Below are 23,093 nucleotides of genomic sequence, written 5' to 3'. Positions count from 1 at the left end.
AAACCTTTTTAAATCTTATTTCGGTCCTGACAGTACAGCCCGCCCTCGATCGAGGTTGAAGCTACAATGTAAAGGCCACCAAACGTGTACGCAGATGACCCACGCACAATTGCGTTCCATTCGGCCCTCAATGGGTTAAATTGTCTGCTTGATTGTCTGCAGGTGAGTTTCTGACTCTTGACCTTCTATTGCAATTTCATGCGCTTCCAGGTCAGGTGCCCTCCCGTCCAAGCAACATGAAATTGTGGCCTTTGTTTTATAATAGAAGCATGCGGGACATTTCTGGACATTAAAAGCACCATATAAATATAAGTTGTTGGTGATTGATGTCTCCGTAAAGTTCTACACAATAGCCAACATGGGCTTAGGTGGAAAAGTCTTATTAATTTCACAGGACGGCGAAGGTGTGCAGCTAACATTTATTGAACTGAGCGTCTCGCTCGGCCATTTCAGAGAGGCAGTGAAAAGTCAAGCACATTGCTGTGGGTCTGGAGTCACATATAGGCCAGACCAGGTAAAGACGGCAGATTTCCTTCCCTAAAGGGGATGAGAGAACCAGGTGGGGTCTTGAACAATGATCAATGTAACAAGCAAAGTGGATAATGGGGATGCTGTAGATGTAGTGTATCTGGATTTCCAGAAGGTGTTTGATAAGGTGCTGCACAGAGGGTAATTCACAAGGTGAGATCACATGGGATTCGGGGTAATTTATTAGCTTGGATCGAAGACTGGCTGACAGACAGAAGATAGAGAGTTGGGATAAATGGGTCTTTTTCTGGATGGCAAGCTGTAACTAGTGGGGTGCCACAGGGTTCGTTCCTTGGGCCCCAGCTATTTACAATCTATATAAATGACTTGGATAGAGGGATAGAAAGTTCTATCGTCACATTTGCAGATGACACAAAAATAGGTAGGACAGTAAGTTGCAATGAGGAAATAAGAACCTCACAAATGGATATAGATAGGTTAAGAGAGTGGGCCAAAATGTGGCAGAGGGAGTTTAACATGGATAAGTGTGAGGTCATGCATTTTGGTCGGAAAAATGGGAAGGCAACTTATTATCTATATGGGGAGAGACTTCGGGGTCGCAGAAAGCTAGCATGTAGGTACAGCAGATAATCATAGAATCAGACAATTTACTGTGCAAAAGGAGGCCATGAAATGAAAATGAAATGAAAATCGCTTAGTGTCACAAGTAGGCTTCAAATGAAGTTACTGTGAAAAGCCCCTAGTCGCCACATTCCGGCACCTGTTCGGGGAGGCTGGTACGGGAATTGAATCGTGCTGCTGGCCTGCCTTGGTCTGCTTTAAAAGCCAGCGATTTAGCCCAGTGTGCTAAACCAGCCCCATTCAGCCCATTAAGTCTGCACCGGCTCTTGGAATTCGTTACCCCCGAGTGCACTGGATGCTGGGGCAGTGAGTAAATTTAAGGAGGAGCTAGACAGATTTTTAATTGGTAATGGGTTGAAGGGCTCTGGAGAACGGGCAGGATGGTGGAGTTAAGGCTAGTATGAAATCAGCCATGATCGAATGGCGGAGCAGACTCAATGGGATTCTGGACTAACCCCCTGAAAAAACACCCCAACTAGGCCCCACTCCCTTACCCCATTCCCCCAGCCCAACCTAAACCGCACATCTTTGAACACCAAGGGGCAATTTTAGCATGATCAATCCACCGAACCTGTACATCTTTGGACTACGGGACGAACCTTGAGCCCTCGGAGGAAAACCGTACAGACACAGGGGGAAGGTGCAAACTCCACACAGAGGCCGGAATTGATACCCGGGTCCCTGGCGCTGTGAGGCAGCAGTGCTGACCACTGTGCCATCGCGTTGCCCTTCTACCCTTTCAGACAGATGCAAATCATCACAGTACGAGTCTGTGGGATCTTCCTGTGTACAAATCCGCTGCTGTGCTTCTAAAATACCAAGTTCAAAAGCACTTTGTTGGCTGAAATCCACTATGGGACATCCAGATATTTGCAGTCGATGCTAGATCATAAGACCTAGGAGTAATATTAGGCCCTTCGGCCCATCGAGCAGGCTCCACCATTCAATTGAACATGTCAGCCACGACGCTGAAAATGATTTCTACCTGGGACATGTTGAAAAGTCACACTGATCATCTCATTTATTGATTTACAGCCGTGCACTCAAGTTGTTCATTACCTGAGCATTGACTGGGGCAGGCGGTCAGGATGCAGATGAACTCTGAGGGCAGAGGTCACCCGAGGTCGTCCGAGTCCCTGAACCTGGTTTCCTGTCATGTCAAGAATGAAAGACGCAGGGTGTGGTAAAACCCATATCGTGGAAAGTCCAGGACCCAGCCATGCCTTAACTGGGATGTGGGAATGCTCTGATTCATGTCAATCCATCCCTCTTAATCAAATGAAAAAGAATGGTGCAGGACAGGAACAGCCTGATTCTGGGCCCCTCACTGTTAAACAGATCGCCCTTCATCACTGTCCAAACCCAGTGACTGGATATAAACAAAGGGAAAAGAGGTGGATAAAACAGCTTGTGCTATATTCCCACTGGGAAAAGAATGTCTAATAAGGTTAAAAATAAAACACAGAATACAGGCTGGAAACTATCTTAACTTTGACATTGTCATGAGAATGTTGCTTTAAGAAATGTTTGGCTGCTCATGTTACTGCAGTGATGTCAGAGTGTGGGTGGAGCTAAGCTTTGTTTCACTTTGAGAAAAGCTTGGGTGTGTCTGTCTTTTTGGTTTCATTTTTCAGTGTGTTGCAGCTGAAGTCAGCCAAAGCAGGTGTACTGTTGAGCTCTCTGCCATGAAGGACTATCTCTTAATCATTTGGTGAATTCAGAACTATAAATGTTTTCAGTATTGAATGTAAACCCTGATGTGCTTCTGTTTAGAGGTTTTTTAAGTCTTCTGGGTGTTAAAAGGACAGCAGACAGGTTACTTAGTGCTGTATTCTTTGGGGGGTGTATTTGATTTACTGGTTGCTAAGATGTTCACTGTATGTTTTAAAAAGGTTAACTTGAGTTCATAGAATAAACATTGTTTTGCTTTAAAAAATACTTTTCCATTTCTGCTGTCCCACCCCTGTAGAGTGGGCCGTGTGCTCCCCATACCACAATCTATTAAAAGTTGTGGGTCAGGTGAACTCCATGATACACTTTGGGATTCTCTAAACCCTGGCCCATAACAACATGACTGACATTGTCTCTGCCCTCTGTCTGGAAGAGACTGTTTAAACAAAACCAAGCAGTTTAGCAAGTCTTTCAACTCTGAACAAAGTTAGTTACTGACAGTTCAGGCAGTGCTGTCTCACAGCCAGTTGAATAGAAGAGGCAGATCTCCAGAAATGATTCCTCGCCTTCCTGTCAGAAACTCTATTAACATCTCCACCAAACCCATGGTTTCAGCCTGAACACCTAAGCAGCCCAGTGTCTGCTGTTTCGATGTGGTATCTGCTTTCTCGAAAGGTAAACCTGTTGGCTGCTAACTACCACCACCACCACCCCAGCACCACCCCTGTTTTTACAGCATTAGCTACTGTGAAGGAGGAGTTTGAAGGGACAATTTAAAGGGGCAAAATAAGTGATGGTTCAAACTTCAGATAGCAAACCCAATGGGGGACAGGGGAGACCCACAAGGGGTGTGCGGGAGACCGGGTGGGGGGGTTCATAGCATCATAGAATCCCTACAGTGCAGAAGGAGGCCATTTGGCCCCTCGGGTCTGCAACGACCCTCTGAAAGAATACCCTACCTCGACCTACTCCCCCACCCTGTCCAGGTCACCCCCACCCACCTGCGCATCCTCAGATACTAAGGGACAATTTAGCGCGGCCACTCTACCTAACCCGCACATCGTTGGACTGTGGGAGGAAACCGGAGCACCCGGAGGAAACCCCACGCAGACACGGGGAGAGGGTGCAGACTCCACACAGTCAGCCAAGGCTGGAATTGAACCTGGGACCCAGGTGCTGTGAGGCAGCAGTGCTAGCCACTGTGCCACCCTTGGGTGGGTGGGGGGGGGGGGGGGGGGGGGGGGAGACCGGGCCGGGGGTGGGAGGGGACAATGGGTGGGGCGGAGACCGGATAGGAGGGAGTCAGAACGACTGGGGATAACCAATGTGTGGGGGGAGTGGCAGGTGTGTTGGGGGAAGGTGACCGGTGCGGGTGAGGGGTGCGGGGGGGGGGGGGGGGGGGGGGGCGTACTGAGAGGTGACTGTGCTGGTACAAGAAATATGAATGACCCTATCAGCATGCAATACAGGAGAACATCGGGCTCTGATTATTGGACTTCGCTTTAGAGTGGGAAAAGCAATTTGCCAGCCGTTGATAGGGGACGTAGAGCAGTTCAGACACAGATCTCCTGAATTTGGAGGGAAGTTTCTGATCTGATTGCTTCTGCAAGCTGGCATTTTGTTATCCAGTGTGGAGTTGGATTTTACTGAGAGAATGGCTGTCAGCCTTCGCCTCGTTAAAGGGTGGGATAGACTCGAGGGTCCAAGTGGCTTCCAGTCTGGTGATCTGACCAAGCAGGTGTTCTTGTCAACCAAGAGCTCCACAATTCCCATTTGCAAAATGGTTTCGGCCTCAAAAAGAGATGAAAATCCGAGGCAATCAGCGGCAAGTGAGCGATGAGACGCAGCGTGGCCATAATGGAGAACCCGGAACGGGAAAGGAATTCAGGCAGAGAGCTTCAAGGCGTGACTGCGGTCGCCTCAGCCACGTGACTGAAATCTATCGATAGCTCCGTCAAAAGCAAAACAAGAATGACTTGCATTTCTGTAGCGCCTTTCACCGCCTCACAGCATTGTAAAGCACCCGACAACAAGACACCCCTTCTCCCCCTCCCCACCATCTCTGTTCTAAACATCCTCGTCTCTACTCCTGATATCAGTGGCCACCAACAATTCGGGATATTCTTTCACTGAGTGGGAAACACAGTCACAATAACGCTGGTTGCTTGGGAATCTCGCAAGCAAGGGCCCGGCCCAGGTGGTCAGGCCTTCAACAGATCTCCCTATAGCGTGACTTCAGAATGACTCACCAGGCCATCCACTCCTTTGCAGTGACAATGTCCTTGTCACGGTGTTCAGAAGGGAGACCTGGTCAGACAAGATGTTAAAATCGAGATTCCCTCCAACCTCTCAGACAGATACAAATGATCACAGTACGGGCGTGTGGTGTGGTGATATGCATGTACACGTTAATGTATATAGTTGTCCATCAGTGCACATAATTATCGGTACGACCTCCGACCAGCAGGTGGCATCAGAGATCCATCACGTGACTCGGGACACCCACCTGTTGGTAGTAAGCTGTACAAGAAGACAGCCGCACTTAGAATAGCTCCAGGAGAATTCACTGAATTTGTTTAGTAGCCATCGTCTGTATTATAGTTCATCAGTTATCTTTCCCAGGCGCTTGTTAATAAATCATCCTGATAGATTGTTAATAAATCGTCTTTATAGTTAAACAACTACATGTTTGGTGTACATCATTACAATGGTTGTATCACAGAACACAACATGTGGGATCCTCCTGTGTATAAATTGGCTGCTGTGTTTCCTTCATGACAACTTCAAAAGTAGTTTGTAGGCTGGAAAGCACTCTGGGACATCCCGAGGTTGCGAAAGGCAGTTGGCGGGGTTCTCCGTCTCGGGCGCGCCCCCCCGGGATTCTCCGTCTCTGCGGTTGGCCAATGGGGTTTCCCATTGTGGAGCAGCCCCACGCCGTCGGGAACTCCCCGGGCTGCCGGCGCAACAGAGAGTCCAGACAGCGGAGAATCCAGCCCAGTGCCTTGATATACCTTCCCGACCCTAGGCCTTGGCACATAAGGCAGTATCCTCAAATCAGATCGCCTGATTGGATTATTAACCCCAACTTGGCCAACAAGAACAACCCCTATTTGGTTACATCCTGCCCTCAGCTGATGGATGGGTGTCTCCAGATGCATGCCAAAAGTGGGTGCAGTCACAGTATCGTGGGGAAGGAAGAAAGGCGTTAACACATTGTCTATTGCCTAGTTCAGTTTCTATAGACAAAGTGCCTGTGGCAAAACAACCACCTCAAGCACCTGTCCTGACATTCTGTCTGTGTGTGTGTGTATTTTTGCCTATTGAGCGAAACTGTCACGAGCAATGAACAAAGAAATGTACAGCACAGGAACAGGCCCTTCGGCCCTCCAAGTCTGTGCCGACCATGCTGCCCGTCGAAATTAAAATCGTCTACACTTCCGGGGTCCGTATCCCTCTATTCCCATCCTATTCATGTATTTGTCAAGATGCCCCTTAAACGTCACTATCGTCCCTGCTTCCACCACCTCCTCCGGCAGCGAGTTCCAGGCACCCACTACCCTCTGCGTAAAAAGCTTGCCTCGTACATCTCCTCTAAACCTTGCCCCTCGCACCTTAAACCTATGCCCCCTAGTAATTGACCCCTCTACCCTGGGGAAAAGCCTCTGACTATCCACTCTGTCTATGCCCTTCATAATTTTGTAGACCTCTATCAGGTCGCCCCCCCAACCTCCGTCGTTCCAGTGAGAACAAACCGAGTTTATTCAACCGCTCCTCATAGCTAATGCCCTCCATACCAGGCAACATTCTGGTAAATCTCTTCTGCACCCTCTCTAAAGCCTCCACATCCTTCTGGTAGTATGGCGACCAGAATTGAACACTATACTCCGTGTGGCCTAACTAAGGTTCTATACAGCTGCAACATGACTTGCCAATTTTTATACTCAATGCTGTGGCCAAAGAAGGCAAGCATGCCGTATGCCTTCTTGACTACCTTCTCCATCTGTGTTGCCCCTTTCAGTGACCTGTGGACCTGTACAGCTAGATCTCTCTGACGTTCAATACTCTTGAGGGTTCTACCATTCACTGTATATTCCCTACCTGCATTAGACCTTCCAAAAAGCATTACCTCACATTTGTCCGGATTAAACTCCATCTGCCATCTCTCCGCCCAAGTCCTCATCACTATCCGCAATTCCACCAACCTTTGTGTCATCTGCAAACTTACTAATAAGACCAGTTATATTTTCCTCCAAATCATTTATATATACTCCGAACAGCAAAGGTCCCAGCACTGATCCCTGCAGATCACCACTAGTCACAGCCCTCCAATCAGAAAAGCACCATTCCATGGCTACTCTCTGCCTTCTATGACCTAGCCAGTTCTGTATCCATCTTTCCAGCTCACCCCTGATCCCGTGTGACTTCACCTTTTGTATCAGTCTGCCATGAGGGACCTTGTCAAAGGCCTTAGTGAAGTCCATATAGACAACATCCACTGCCTTACCTGCATCAATCATCTTTGTGACCTCTTTGAAAAACTCTGACACGACCTCCCCTTGACAAAACCGTGCTGCCTCTCACTAATACGTCCATTTGCTTCCAAATGGGAGTAGATCCTGTCTCGAAGAATTCCCTCCAGTAATTTCCCTACCTGGTTTTTATAAATGACTTGGATGAGGAAGTGGAAGGGTGGGTTAGTAAGTTTGCCGATGACACGAAGGTTGGTGGAGTTGTAGATAGTGTTGAGGGTTGTTGCAGGTTACAACAGGACATTGACAGGATGCAGAGCTGGGCTGAGAAGTGGCAGATGGAGTTCAACTTTGATAAATGTGAAGTGATTCATTTTGGAAGGTCGACTTTGAATGCTGAATACAGGGTTAAAGGCAAGATTCTTGGAAGTGTGGAGGAACTGAGGGAGCTTGGGGTCCACATACATAGATCCCTCAAAGTTGCCACCCAGGTTGATAGACTTGTTAAGAAGGCATGTGGTGTGTTGGCTTTCATTAACAGGGGGATTGAGTTTATGAGCTGCGAGGTTTTGCTGCAGCTTTCTAAAACTCTAGTTAGACTACACTTGGAATATTGTGTCCAGTTCTGGTCGCTTCATTATAGGAAGGATGTGGATGCTTTGGAGAGGGTACAGAGGAGATTTACCAGCATGCTGCCTGGACTGGAGGGCAAGTCTTATGAAGAAAGGTTGAGGGAGCTAGGGCTTTTCTCACTGGAGCGAAGAAGGCAGAGAGGTGACTTGATAGCGGTGTACAAGGTAATGAGAGGCAAGGATAGAGTGGATAGCCAGAGACTTTTTCCCAGGGTGGAAATGGCTGTCATGAGGGGACATAATTTTAAGGTGATTGGAGGAAGGTATAGGGGAGATGTCAGAGGTCGGTTCTTTACACAGAGAGTGGTGGGTGTGTGGAATGCACTGCCAGCAGAGGTGGTGGAGTCAGAGTCATTAAGGACATTTAAGCGACTCTTGGACAGGCACATGGACAGCAGTAAATTGAAGGGGTGTAGGTTAGGTTGATCTTAGATTAGGATAAATGATCGGCACAACATCGTGGGCTGAAGTGCCTGTACTGTGTTTACTGTTCTATGTTCTATGTACCACTGACGTAAGGCTCACCGGCCTGTAGTTCCCTGGTTATCCTTGCTACCCTTCTTAAACATTATAAGAGACAAGATTTATAATCATCTAGATAGGAATAATATGATCAGGGATAGTCAGCATGGCTTTGTGAAGGGTAGGTCATGCCTCACAAACCTTATTGAGTTCTTTGAGAAGGTGACTGAACAGGTAGACGAGGGTAGAGCAGTTGATGTGGTGTATATGGATTTCAGCAAAGCGTTTGATAAGGTTCCCCACGGTAGGCTATTGCAAAAAATACGGAGGCTGGGGATTGAGGGTGATTTAGAGATGTGGATCAGAAATTGGCGAGCTGAAAGAAGACAGAGGGTGGTGGTTGATGGGAAATGTTCAGAATGGAGTACAGTCACAAGTGGAGTACCACAAGGATCTGTTCTGGGGCCGTTGCTGTTTGTCATTTTTATCAATGACCTAGAGGAAGGCGCAGAAGGGTGGGTGAGTAAATTTGCAGACGATACTAAAGTCGGTGGTGTTGTCGATAGTGTGGAAGGATGTAGCAGATTACAGAGGGATATAGATAAGCTGCAGAGCTGGGCTGAGAGGTGGCAAATGGAGTTTAATGTAGAGAAGTGTGAGGTGATTCACTTTGGAAGGAATAACAGGAATGCGGAATATTTGGCTAATGGTAAAGTTCTTGAAAGTGTGGATGAGCAGAGGGATCTAGGTGTCCATGTACATAGATCCCTGAAAGTTGCCACCCAGGTTGATAGGGTTGTGAAGAAGGCCTATGGAGTGTTGGCCTTTATTGGTAGAGGGATTGAGTTCCGGAGTCGGGAGGTCATGTTGCAGCTGTACAGAACTCTGGTACGGCCGCATTTGGAGTATTGCGTACAGTTCTGGTCACCGCATTATAGGAAGGACGTGGAGGCTTTGGAGCGGGTGCAGAGGAGATTTACCAGGATGTTGCCTGGTATGGAGGGAAAATCTTATGAGGAAAGGCTGATGGACTTGAGGTTGTTTTCATTGGAGAGAAGAAGGTTAAGAGGAGACTTAATAGAGGCATACAAAATGATCAGGGGGTTGGATAGGGTGGACAGTGAGAGCCTTCTCCCGCGGATGGATATGGCTGGCACGAGGGGACATAACTTTAAACTGAGGGGTAATAGATATAGGACAGAGGTCAGAGGTAGGTTCTTTACGCAAAGAGTAGTGAGGCCGTGGAATGCCCTACCTGCTACAGTAGTGAACTCGCCAACATTGAGGGCATTTAAAAGTTTATTGGATAAACATATGGATGATAATGGCATAGTGTAGGTTAGATGGCTTTTGTTTCGGTGCAACATCGTGGGCCGAAGGGCCTGTACTGCGCTGTATTGTTCTATGTTCTATGTTCTATGTAAACAAAGGAACAACATTGGCTATTCTGCAGTCCTCCGGGACATCACCTGAAGACAGTGAGGATCCAAAGATTTCTGTCAAGGCCTCAGCAATTTCCTCTCTAGCCTCCTTCAGTATTCTGGGGTAGATCCCATCCGGCCCTGGGGACTTACCTACCTTAATATTTTTCAAGACGCCCAACACCTCGTCTTTTTGGATCTCAATGTGACCCTTCTCCAGACTCAACATCCACCAATTCCTTCTCTTTGGTGAATACTGATGCAAAGTATTCATTTAGTACCTTGCTCATTTCCTCTGGCTCTACACATAGATTCCCTCGCCTGTTCTTCAGTGGGCCAACCCTTTCCCTGGCTACCCTCTTGCTACTTATGTATGTTTAAAAAGCCTTGGGATTTTCCTTAACCCTATTTGCCAATGACTTTTCGTGACCCCTTTTAGCCCTCCTGACTCCTTGCTTAAGTTCCTTCCTACTTTCCTTATATTCCACACAGGCTTCGTCTGTTCCCAGCCTTCTAGCTCTGACAAATGCCTCCTTTTTTTTTATGAAGAGGCCTACAATATCTCTCGTTATCCAAGGTTCCCGAAATTTGCCGTATTTACCCTTCTTCCGCACAGGAACATGCCGGTCCTAAATTCCTTTCAACTGACATTTGAACGCCTCCCACATGTCAGATGTTGATTTACCCCCAAACATCCGCTCCCAATCTAAGTTCTTCAGTTCCCGCCTAATATTGTTATAATTAGCCTTCCCACAATTTAGCACGTTCACCCAAGGACCACTCTTATCCTTGTCCACCAGCACTTTAAAACTTACTGAATTGTGGTCACTGTTCTCGAAATGCTCCCCTACTGAAACTTCTACCGTCTGGCCGGGCTCATTCCCCAATACCAGGTCCAGTAACGCCCCTTCCCTAGTTGGACTATCTACACATTGTTTTAAGAAGCCCTCCTGGATGCTCCTTACAAACTCTGCCCCTTCCAAGCTCCTGGCACGAAGTGAGTCCCAGTCAATATTGGGGAAGTTGAAGTCTCCCATCACAACAACCCTGTTGTTTTTACTCTTGTCCAAAATCTGTCTACCTATCTGCTCCTCTATCTCCCGCTGGCTGTTGGGAGGCCTGTAGTAAACCCCCAACATTGTGACTGCACCCTTCTTATTCCTGATCTCTACCCATGTAGCCTCGCTGCCCTCTGAGGTGTCCTCCCGCAGTACAGCTGTGATATTCTCCCCAACCAGTAGCGCAACTCCGCCTCCCCTTTTACATCCCCCTCTATCCCGCCTGAAACATCTAAATCCTGGAACGTTTAGCTGCCAATCCTGTCCTTCCCTCAACCAGGTCTTTGTAATGGCAACAACATCATAGTTCCAAGTACTCAGATTCAAAAAGGTGACCTGTCATCTTTTGCCTGAGGGTGTGGGGGGGGGGGGGGGGGATTAAAGTGATTAAAAACAGTTGTTAATATATGGGAATTATTTGCCCTCACTTGCCCCGATCACTTACATTTTTGTTCACGTTTCCGTGGAGATTCTGTGACTGCAGGTTGCGGTGTGGGGAAAGGGTGATGACGTTACTCATTATGGCTCTCTGTTCATAATCATGTTGGGTGGAGCTTGATGGATCAGCTATTGGGCTGCTCTGCCCATCAGCTTTACGCATTTGTGCGTTCATACGAAGGTGGATATCAAAGTCGGATTGAGTTCTTTCAATTGGCCCAGCAGAGGTGTCAACTAGAAATTTGAAGGACTGTCTTCACAGCGGTGTGTAACCTGCATCGACACCTACCTCCGCTATCAATGGTGCAATGTGTCCCATCTACAAGACACTCTGCAACAGCTCACAGACTCTGCCTCAGCAGCACCATCCAAACCCTCAAACTCTATTGTTATGGGCCAGGGTTTAGAGAACCCCAAAGTGTATCATGGAGTTCACCTGACCCACAACTTTTACTAGATTGTGGTATGTGGAGCACACGGCCCACTCTACAGGTGTGGTGCAGCAGACATCTAACAGTATTGTGTTAATCACCCTGGGGTAACATGGACTGCAACTGAATGCAGTTGTACTTGAAAGTAGACTCCAAACTTTGATGTTAGTTCAATACGCTTTATTGAACTTGTTAAGCAGTGCACGCAGTTCGCTGTGGGTTTGACACTCTACTAATCTAAGCATGCTTACTATAACTAACTAGACCAGACTAGCTCTGAGCCACGTGTAGAAGGTGCTAACTGATATATACACCCTGACTGTCACTACAGTTGTCACCAGTGGCAAGAGGCAGAGTGCTGATGCCTTATGTTTTATAGTGGCAGACCACCTTCTAGTGTTCTGCCTGGTGATTGGTTGTGTTCTGTCCTGTGTGTTGATTGGCTGTACTGGGTGCCTGTCACTGCCTGTCTGTATCTCATTATGTGCATGAGTGCATATCATGACAAACAGTATTTGTTAAAGCAAAACAATGTTTATTGTATGAATTTAAGTTAACCTTTCTAAAACATACAGTGAACATCTTAGCAACCATCAATTCAAATACAACCCCCAAAGAATACACAAAGTAATCCTTAATAAATTCCCAAACAACATCCAGAAGACAAAAGATCCTTTTAACGCAGAGATCAGGTTTAAATTCTCTAATGAGAGCAGTTATCCCTTTGAAATCACCCAAATGAACACTCTTTAGCTTGTAGAGAGATCCATGCACTTCTGCTGGCTTTCACTGCAGCTCTTCACTCTGAAAACGAAACTGAAAAAACACAGACACACCCAAGCTTTTCTCAAAGTGTAACTAAAAAGCAGAACCAGAGCTCAGCTCCACCCACACTCTGACATCACTGCAGTAACATGAGCAGACAAATATTTCTTAAAGGTATACACAGTACAGCTAATCAATAAACCCCCATTTCTTAAAAAGTACACTCACATGACACTTGTGATATGGAAGGGCAGGGAGGGATGTGATAGCCCTGGAAAGGGTGCAGAGGGGATTTAACAGGATGTCGCCTGAGCTGGAGAGTTTTAGTGCGGAAACAAGTTTGGATAGACTGGGGTTGTTTTCCTTGGAGCAGAGGAGACTGAGGGCTGGGCATGATTGAGATGTATAAAATTATGAGGGATATAGAGTAGACAGGAAGAAACTTTTCCCCTTGGTGGAGGGATCAGTGACCAGGGGGCCTAGATTTAAGGTGAGGGGCAGGAGGTTTCGAGGGGATGTGAGGGAAAGCTTTTTCACCCAGAAGGGGGTGGGAGTCTGGAACTCGCTGCCTGAAAGAGGGGTGGAGGCAGAGACCCTCAAAACATTTAAGACATGTTTAGATGCGCACTTGCAATGACAAAGCAGACAGGGCCAAGTGCTGTAAAATGGGATTAGAATAGTTAGGTTGTTTTTGACTGTTGCAGACGTGGTGGGCCGAAGGGCCTTTTCTGTGATGGAGACCTCTACGACTCTCTGACGCGGGACAGGGACAGCAGGCACGTGGGAGTGCAACCATCTGTACATTACCCACCAAGCTACACGCCGCCCTGACTTGGAACCTCCGTTCCTTCATGGTCGCTGGGCCAAATTCCTGGAACTCCATCTCTAACCACACTGTGGGTGCACATACGGTGCAGTCGTTCAAGACGGCAGCTCACCATCATCACCTTCTCAAGGGCAATTGGAGGGGAGGGAAAATGGTGGCCGCGCCAGCGACAGCCACATCCCATGAATGAATATAAAATACAACTGTGGGTTCTGGTGCATCGAGCTGCTCGGCTCAATTCTAAAGGAAGACAGGAAGGGGCTGGTTCAGCACAGTGGGCTAAATAACTGGCTTGTAGTGCAGAACAGCTACAGCAGCGCGGGTTCAATTCCCGTAACAGCCTCCCCGTACAGGCGCCGGAATGTGGCGACTAGGGGCTTTTCACAGCAACTTCATTGAAGCCGACTTGTGACAATAAGCTATTGTTATTGCGAGTATTAGCCAACGCACTTTTAAGCAACCGAGGGTCTGATGTTGGCTCGTTGGGAAGGCTTTTCCAGTCCTGCCAATGGCATGTTTTCAAGTGCTGGAGGTGGCTTGCCATTGGCCGTCAGAGGGGTCGTCCAGTCCCTCCAATGTCTATGGCACTTTGAGGGGAAAAGTTTCCTCTTCTGCTTTGCAAAGTAATTTCAGCCGCCCAGTCTAAAAATGGAACCCTGAGAACCTGATGTGACAGCAGGAAGGGTGCGTGAAGTGTCAAATGCAGAAATAAACATGCAGAGCATTATTCCGTGGCCTTCAACCGTGAGCAGCAGCAAATGGTGCTCCCTGGAACCCGGTCCGAATTTACTGTATTGCAATCAGCTCTGCCGCCGACAGCCTGGCCCCTGCCCTCCCTGTTGCACCGCGCTTACTTCTGGTAGGTTCCAATGTCTACGTGGGTTCAGAGGTCGTGTCGCATGCTGAATGTCGTCAAAGGATTAAACCCAGTGTTGTCCAATTGGGTGGCGCGGAGGCACAGTGGTTAGCATTGGCGCCTCTCAGCGCCAGGGTCCCGGGTTCCATTCCGGTCTCGGGTCACTGTCTGTGCGGAGTCTGCACGTTCACCCCCGTGTCTGCGTGGGTTTCCTCCGGGTGCTCCGGTTTCTTCCCACAGTCCAAAGATGTGCACGTTCAGGTGATAAATTGCGTCTTGGTGTCCAAAGATGTGTAGGTTAGGTGGGGCTATGGGGTTACAGGGAGAGGGCAGGGGAGTAGGCCTAGGTCGGGGCTCTTTCAGAGGGCCGGTGCAGAATGGCCCCCTTCTGCACTGTAGGGACCCTGTGGTTAAATCTCTGGGGAATGTGGATCATTACAATTCTGTAGCATTGCCTTGACTGAGAACCTTAGCTCAAGGCCTGGAGATGGATCTGTGGCCCCTGGTCTGGAGCCCTTTGGGGCAGTTGAGGCCCTCTCCTTCTGGGCCTGTTGACTAAGTGGATGTTGCCTGGGCAGGTGTGAAGAGAGGCTGGTCAGGCTGGGATTGTTTTCCTCAGAGGGGAGAAGGCTGAGGGAGAAACTGGATTGAGGTGTACAAAATTATGATGGAGATAGATAGGGTTGACAGGAAGGAGCATTTCCACTTAGTAGGGGGGGGGGGGGGGGGTCAAGATTTAAGGTAAGGGGCAGGAGGCTTGGAGAGCATTTGAGGAAAACCTTTTGACCCAGAGGGTGTGGGCGCCTGTAGCTCACTGCCTGAAAGGGCGGTGGAGGTGGGAACCCTCACGACATTAGCACTTTAAAAGCCATAGCAGGCAAGGCTATGGACCAAAGACTGGAAAATAGGGTTAGAATAGATAGGTGGCCGATGGCCGGCACCGACACGATGGGCCAAAAGGCCTCTTCCTATGCTGGAAAACTCTGTGACTCCTGATCCGGCCACTGTGGGTGTACCTGCACCACAGGGACTGCAGCGGTTCAAGAACGTGGCTCACCTTCTCGGGGGAACTTAGGGATGGGCAATACATTTTCAGGGACGTTCAAATCCCAGGAATTAATTTAAGCATTCAAGAATTTCCGGGCGACACCGTTTTCGGATGACGGTGCGGACGAACCTTCCACAACAGGGTCGGAGCAGTTGGGATGGTCCCACTGGCAGCTCTCATTGCTGTGGCTCAGTCCCGCAAGGACGCTGCAATGTTCTCAGCAACGCACCTTGCCGCCTGAATGAGGAAGCGAGTGGCTGCCGGGGATGCTGATTCCTCACTACTCAGCAACAAGTGTGTGGGATTTGCAGTGTGTGTGTGTGTGTGTGTCACAAGTACGGGGGTTGGTGGCCACAAAGAGACAAGTGTGGCCAGTTTTGCTGACGATTCCTGATAGGCCGCACTTTACACTTACCATGTGTGTAGCGTTGTCTGTCGATCATAGGGGCGTCACGCTTGCCTGAGTCAGATTGTGGGGACAAATCTGACTCCAGAGCACACACTCTGTGCTGACACTGCAGTGCAGAGCTGCATTCGGGTCAGAGACACCTACAGCACAGAAAAGGCCTTCGGCCCATTGCATCGGCCGGGGAAAAAATAACCACCGAACTATTCTAATCCCATTTTCCTCCACTTGGCCCAAAGCCTTGCTAAATTGGGCTCCTCAAGTCAGACTTCAGGGGCGGCTTTCTCCGACCCCCCGCCGGGTCGGAGAATCGCCGGGGGCTGGCGTGAATCCCGCCCCCGCCGGTTGCCGAAGTCTCCGGCACCGGATATTCAGCTCGGGCGGGAATCGCGCCACGCCGGTTGACGGGCCCCTCCGCTCGATTCTCCGGCCCGGATGGGCCGAAGTCCCGCCGATAAATTGCCTGTCCCGCCGGCGTAAATTAAATCACCTACCTTACCGGCGGGACAAGGCGGCGCGGGCGGGCTCCGGGGTCCTGGGGGGGGGGGCGCGGGGCAATCTGACACCGGGGGTTGCCCCCACGGTGGCCTGGCCCGCGATCGGGGCCCACCGATCCCCGGGCGGGCCTGTGCCCTGGGGGCACTCTTTCCCTTCCGCCTCCGCCACGGTCTCCACCATGGCGGAGGTGGAAGAGACTCCCTCCACTGCGCATGCGTGGGAAACTGACAGCGGCCGCTGACGCTCCCGCGCATGCGCCGCCCGGAGATGTAATTTCCGCGCCAGCTGGCGGGGCAACAAAGGCCGTTTCCGCCAGCTGGCGGGGCGGAAATTCCTCCGGCGCCGGCCTAGCCCCTCAATGTTGGGGCTTGGCCCCCAAAGATGCGGAGCATTCCGCACCTTTGGGGCGGCGCGATGCCCGTCTGATTGGCGCCGCTTTGGGCGCCAGTCGGCGGACATCGCGCCGTTTCCGGAGAATTTCGCCCCTGAAAAGTTAGAAGGGAAAATAGAAAATAAAGCAGTGAAATATTTGCACCCTGTTAAACATTACTCTCTGCACTGGGAAATGATTGCAATGCCTGCATGGATAAATAGTGGAAGGGTGTCTCCCTAACACATACAATGTGCAAAAGGTCAACAATGCTAATTCTGCGTGAGAAACGCTTCATTTCTCAGAGCCTATCAAAGGCAGCTGAAACTTTGCGGAGACTGCAGAGTGCGAATTAATCTTTCTGCCTACTTCAGTCTGGCACAGCTCCAGATACCAAACACATTTTCTTATCAAAAATGTAACAGCTAGCAAAGAGGAAAAGTGTTAAGCGGCTGATCACATGTTCTGCTTTTGCTTGTTAACTGTGTCGAGTAGTCTTCAGAGCTCAGCGGCTCAGGTAGAGGCAGGCAGCTGGGCATTATAACAGGAGAGACTTGGAGGGGCTTTACATAGAACATAGAACATACAGTGCAGAAGGAGGCCATTCGGTCCATCGGGTCTGCACCGACCCACTTAAGCCCTCACTTCCACCCTATCCCCGCAACCCAATAACCCCTCCTAACCTTTTTGGACATTAAGGGCAATTTATCATGGCCAATCCACCTAACTTGCACGTCTTTGGACTGTGGGAGGAAACCGGAGCACCCGGAGGAAACCCACGCGGACACGGGAAGGACGTGCAGACTCCGCACAGACAGTGACCCAGTGGGGAATCGAACCTGGGACCCTGGCGCTGTGGAGCCACAGTGCTAGCCACTTGTGCTACCGTGCTGCCCCTAGGCTTTGTGGGAGAGGGTGATGGGGTGGACACGGTGGAAGTACTGGTGAGATGGGCATTGTAGGAGGGTTCGGGTATATGAGGGATAAACGTCACAGGAAATTTAGGGTTCTGGAGAGATGGATATCAGAGAGAGATAGAGAAAAGGGGGATAAATTTGTGAGGGAGTTAGATTACCAAGAAGAGAGATATTGTGGGAGAGGCAAGGTACCGGGGGATAAGATCTACGGCACAATACTTATTTGCCACAAGAAAATGACAGTTCCATAGTTACAAGAACGAGTCGTCCTGAGAATATTTTGGAATTTCTAGAAATAATAGTTGCAGAAGGAATGCTGAGGTCACGGTTGCTTAGAAATAAGTTTCTCCCCCTCTCTGTTCCAATTTCAGGGTTTGTTTCAGTCCCCAATGGAGATAAGACAGACACAACACAGTTGGCCATTGTTCTACAGAAGGGCATTATCTCAGTCAGAAAGCTCCTTCAGGCATTGTTTTTCATCCAGACATTCCCGGACCTGATAAGATGGAGATTTATGTCCTCTTATCCGGATAAAGGAACGGGAAGTTCTTACAAGGGATAAGCCATGAGGTGATCTCAGGGGCAAGAGGAGGCCTGAAAAGGAGGGCAGTATTTTGGGTAGCTGCTCTCGATTATTGGACAATGGGAGGATGCGATTGAGTGGCTCAGAATGGGCATGCGATAAGCGCCAACTTCCAACAATAAAGTACATTGGCGAATAGTCACAGAATCACATAGTGCAGAGGAGACCCTTCGGCCCATCGAGTCTGCACCGACACATGAAAAACACCTGACCTGCCCACCTAATCCTACTTGGCAGCATTTGTCCCAATAGCTTTGAATGTTATGACGCGCCAAGTGCTCATCCAGGTAATTTCTAAAGGCTGTGAGGCAACCCGCCTCTGCCCCCCTCCCAGGCGGTGCGTTCCTGACAGTCACCACCCTAAACTTCCTGCACCTCACCTTGAACAAGTAATAATAATAATCGCTTATTGTCACAAGTAGGCTTTGTGTAAGATGGGGAGGTGGAGCGGGGTGGGGGTTGGTGGGAGGTCCTATCTGCTATCTCCTGCTCAACACTCTGATAAACCGAAAGTTGGGGAAGCGATTAGGCCATGTTGTTCTGGACCGGTAAACCCCTCACGCATCACACCATATATATTCTGATTTCTCCTCCAGGTACCGTGCCCGAAGAAAACACTGGTGACCATGGATGTCCATCGATTTCGGCCAAGATTACGCTTGGCAAAATGTCGCAGTGGGAAGGATTTACATGTTGGTGACCTGCTTATTTGGGCCACGTTATGAACACACCTGCCTTGGTCACCAAGTCCTGAAGTGGGACTTGAACCCAAAGCCTCTGGTCCCGAGGTCGGGACACTAACCTACTGTGCCACAAGACCATCTCATTTCTGATTATGTGTTGTACTTGAACTGTAACTTCACAATAAACCACTTGAAACCTCTCAAATTAAATGTGACTCCTCAACTCTTTTGGAATATCTGCTGCCCCCTGACCACGGCCGGGATATTACCATATTTATTCAGAATGTCACGCTCTGACTGAAGACTGGCGTGTCGCTCTCCAGTCCCACGGACCAGTTTCCTCTCCAGATCTTGGGGGCGATTCTCCGAGCCCCGCGCCGGGCCGGAGAATCGCCGCAACCGCGCCACGGCGCCCCGACGTCGGCGCGCGGTCCTCCGAGGCGCGGAGAATCGGCGGCATTTGCGCCGGCGCGTTTGACGCAGCGCCGGGCGCGGGCCGGCCGCTGGAATCGGCGGGGCCGCCGGTTCCCCGGCCCGGATGGGCCGAGCGGCCGCGCGGATACGACAGAGTCCCGCCGGCGCCGTTCACCCCTGGTCGCTGCCGGCGGGAACTCTGCGCGAAGGCCCGGGGGGGGGGGGGGGCGGCCTGTAGGGCATGGAAAAGTGATCCTTCACCGGGGGGTGGGGGGGGGGGGGTGGGGGGCAGAATCGGTCATCCCCGTGCCCGTTTCGCGCCGTCGTGAAACGCGGTGGCGTTCACGACGGCCCGAACACTCGCACTCCATTTTGGAGAATCGTCCCCCTTGAGTCTCTCTGAAGGAAAAGAGTGAGTGGGCGGGTTTTTTTTGTCATCAGTCTGGTGGAGTGGGGTCTGATAGAGCGACGAGCCTGGCTTCACAGAGACCGGGCGCCATCTTTAAAGGGCACCCCTCCCCCCGCACAATCATCGGGCTCTCTCACCCCCACCTCTCATGAAGGAAGTGTTGCCGGCATTCCCCGCCCCCCCCCCCCCCCACCTCAGTGCTCACCAACCCCACCCAGTGCCTTCAAGTGACTCCCTCAATGGCCTGAACGCTCCCCACTATGGGGGGGTAACCTCACCCCCCTCATTTGGGTCAATCGTAGTCGGGTGAGGCCACATGGACTCTGAGATTGCTGATCCCTGAGCCTCCTGTCGGGTTATAACACCCCTCCCCAAGTGGTCCATTTCAACGAGAGGAAGGAAATCCGTTGCCCTCTTCGCCAGGGCTTATCTATCCAGCATCCGCCGTTCCCGGTCCGGAAGGGTGTAACGGATCGGGGAGCATCGCTTCCTGGTCGAACATCTGGGAGATTCCTCCACCCCCTTGCTCGGAGTTCACCCCCGGACCTGCGTCAACTTCCGTGGGCAAAAACCTCCATGTCTAACTCCTGGTCGGATTGGGTGGCCTCCCATATTTCAGAGTCACAACGTTCAGCCGCTTCGCTGGGCATCGCCAACATCTTCCCAATCGTCCAATAATCAGGAACAGTTACCGAAAATACTGTTTGGTGGGTGGGCAGCACCGGGCTCGGTCCTCAGGCATCTGTTCCACCTGGCTTTGGAGATGGTCCACCTGTCGGTTGGAGTCTTTACCTCATACACGCACCATATACGAGACCAGCCCAGAACATTTTATTATCGTTCCCGGAATCCATATCGCCCCGTCTGAAAAATAGCGCATCCGCTCAATGTACTGGGTCCAATGCCCCGCCACAGCGTCGAACGCCTCTAGCTTATCAATGAGTGGCATATCTGTTGCCTGAATGAAGGCCTCCTGAGGCCTAATTGAGGCCCAGCGGAAATGGCGCCTCCTGCAGCTCCACTTAATCCTTGTCGCCAGGGTAAAGTTTCAGGCAAGCGATCAGTCGGAAGCGATGACTGTAGAAAAGTTTCAATTTGTTCTCCTTACTATTTACACCTCCTACTCCCCGAAGGGTCTCCCGCTCTCGGCCCACACCCGGGCCGGGATTTATATGTCCCAGCAGCCCTAGGAAAAGGTGGAGGGGGTAGCCCCGCCGCACTGCCCCCCCCCCCACCTCATCTGGGTAAATCGTACTCAGGTGAGGCCAGAGGGACTCTGAGGTTGCAGATCCCCGGGCCTCCTCTGGGGTTATAACACCGAGAGAATCCTAGGAATTTCACTCCGCCTCAGTTATTGCCCTCCACAGATGTGACTCCGTGTGGTAAAGTCGGTCCCACCCACCCACCCCTCCCCCCCAGCAGACATGCTTACCTGGGCCCGAGGAAAGGGTGCGAAGGTTTCTTCCCTGTCAATGTCAGGCGACTGGACGAATTATTTTCCAAAACCTTTTGTGAGAGGAAAGAAGGACTTGCATTCCCATAGCGCCTTCCATGAGCAACGGACACCCCACACACTTTGCAGCAACCAAAGGAATTTGGAAGTGTGGCCACCATTGCGATGTGGGAAACTCGACGGACAATTTTTGCAGAGCAAGATCCCACAAACAGCAATGTGACACTGCCCAGATAACCTGGCTCTTTACAACGTCAATTGATCACGAGAGGAAGGATGAGATTGCATTGACAAGGGCACAGAGGAGGTTCACCAGGTCGTTGCCTGGGCTGGAGTATTTGGGCTACGAAGAGACGCGGGATAGGCTGGAGTTGTTTTCCTTGGAGCAGAGAAGCCTGAGGGGCAGCCTGATCGAGGTGTACAAGGGCGGCACGGTGGCACAGGGGTTAGCACGGCTGCCTGGCAGCGCCAAGGACCTGGGTTCAATTCCAGTCGTGAGCGATTGCGCGGAGTTTGCACGTTGTCCCCGTGTCTGCGTGGGTTTCCTCCGGGTGCTCCGGTTTCCTCCCACAGTCCAACGATGTGCGGATTACGTTGGATTGGCCAGGCTAAATTTCCTCTGAGGAAAAAAGGTGAGGTGGGGGTTAAGGGGATAGGTTGGGGGATTGGGCCTGGGTAGTGTGCTCTTTCAGAGGATGGGTGCAGACCCGATGGGCCGAATGTCCTCCCTCTGCACTGTAGGGATTTTATGATTCTATGATTAAGAGGGGTATGGACAGGATAGACAGGGAGACGCTGTTCCCCTTTGTTGAATAGTCAATAACAAGGGACATAATTTTGAGGTGAGGGGCTGGAGGTTTAGAGGGAATTTGAGGAACATTCTTTTGACTCAGAAGGTGGTGGGAGTCTGGAACACACTACCTGGGAGGGCGGGAAACCTCCCAACCATTAAAACGTACACGGACGAGCACTTGAAATGTCACAATATTAAGGGCCAAGTGCAGGGAAATGGGACCAGTGTGGATTTACTGTAGTTTTTTCAATAGGCCGAAGGCCTCGTCTGTACTGTGCGACTCCATGAGTGACATGGGCCAGGACACCAGACTAATTCCCTCTCTTCCTTGAATGGCGCCATGAAGTTTCTTTGCCTCCACTTGAGAAGAGAGCACAGACGGAGCCTCGGTTTAATGTCTCATTGTAAAGGTAGCTCCTTTGACGGCGCAGCACACCCTCAGCGCTGCTCTGAATGTTAGCGCTGAGGGCTCGGAGTAGGAACGTTACTGAATGATTTTCCAATCAGTGGGCCCGTTGAATGAGGCTTCCTGTCAAAAGGCCCCGTTCGGTGTCTCACGAATGGGTGTGAAGTAAAAGGGTTGTTAAACAACAAGTTATTTGCATTTGGACAAGCGTGAAGATGTCCCAAAGTGCCTTCCAGGCAATTAAATACTTTTGGAAGTGTCACCATTGTTGAAATGTAGGAAACGCAATAAATGTGGCCATCTTCTGCTCCTAATTCCTATGTTTCGAAAGCAGAGCTAAAGAACAAGTGACAGATGGCCCCATGGGGAAGGGGTGCGTGGTTTGTGAAAGAAAACCAAAAACAAACGGCAAAAAAGGGGTAAAGGTGGAGGGGGACAGTCTGAAGTTGTTGAACTCAATGTTGAGTCAGAAGGCTGTATAATGTGCCTCGTCGGAGGATGAGGTGTTGGTCCTCCAGCAGGGGTCGGGCTGGGGTGAATCTGAACTGAGACAATAGCACACCACTGGACAGTGAATGAAAACATACTGCGACAACAACAACTTGCATTTAGATGGCTCCTTCGGCAGAGTGAAGCGGCCCGAGGCACTTCACAGGGGCGTCATCAAACAAAGCTGGACAGCGGGCCACGTAAGCAGATTATTTGGATGGGTAAAGTGGACGTGGAGAGAGTGTTTCCATCGTCGGAAGGACTTAGAAGCAGAGGACACCATCTCAGACTGAAGGGACGATCCTTTAAAACTGGGATGAGGAGGGATTTCTTCAGCCAGAGGGTTGGTGAATCTGTGGAACTCTTTGCCGCAGAAGGCTGTGGAGGCCAAATCACTGAGTGTCTTTAAGACAGAGATAGATAGGTTCTTGATTAATAAGGGGATCAGGGGTTATGGGGAGAAAGCAGGAGAATGGGGATAAGAA

General features: G+C 50.3%; 1 long non-coding RNA gene across 2 annotated transcripts in view; it reads left to right on the top strand.

Moving 5' to 3' along the window:
* The window catches only part of LOC140403398 (uncharacterized), a 104,218-nt gene extending 85,364 nt beyond the window's left edge, over nucleotides 1-18,854 (top strand). For both annotated transcript variants that reach the window (XR_011938297.1, XR_011938298.1), the window contains one exon: nucleotides 18,558-18,854. This is a non-coding gene — a long non-coding RNA (uncharacterized lncRNA). The remainder of the gene's footprint in view (nucleotides 1-18,557) is intronic.
* Nucleotides 18,855-23,093: the final 4,239 nt, after the last annotated feature.

This window comes from Scyliorhinus torazame, chromosome 27 (genome assembly GCF_047496885.1).
Source record: "Scyliorhinus torazame isolate Kashiwa2021f chromosome 27, sScyTor2.1, whole genome shotgun sequence".
Classification (NCBI taxonomy): Eukaryota; Metazoa; Chordata; class Chondrichthyes; order Carcharhiniformes; family Scyliorhinidae; genus Scyliorhinus; species Scyliorhinus torazame.
This window is presented reverse-complemented; position numbering and strand designations above follow the sequence as displayed.